Below are 355 nucleotides of genomic sequence, written 5' to 3' on the forward strand. Positions count from 1 at the left end.
TGATTCAAAGGGAATAAGAGGCATCAGTAATGAGGCCCGAAACCTGCCATCCTTAATTAAAACTAAATGGATATGTGAAGCAATAAACACTGTTGACTTACAATCAAACTTATAAGATGGTGCTGATTTCAGATCCTGTTTTGACCACCAAAAAAGGAAAAAAATATATAAACCATATAGAACACCTACATTCGCATGTCAACAAGGGGGCTGAGGTTGCTTGAGGAACCAAAAGCAGAGATGAGTTTTTTTTAGATTTAATGGAAAATTTAGGCAAACATCCAAAACAAAAAAATACTGAGAACCAAAAAACCAGCAAACATCAGGGAAAACTGACCTGGAGAGCCAGAGACGA

Source organism: Cyprinodon variegatus, unplaced genomic scaffold (genome assembly GCF_000732505.1).
Source record: "Cyprinodon variegatus isolate N-32 unplaced genomic scaffold, C_variegatus-1.0 Scaffold710, whole genome shotgun sequence".
Classification (NCBI taxonomy): Eukaryota; Metazoa; Chordata; class Actinopteri; order Cyprinodontiformes; family Cyprinodontidae; genus Cyprinodon; species Cyprinodon variegatus.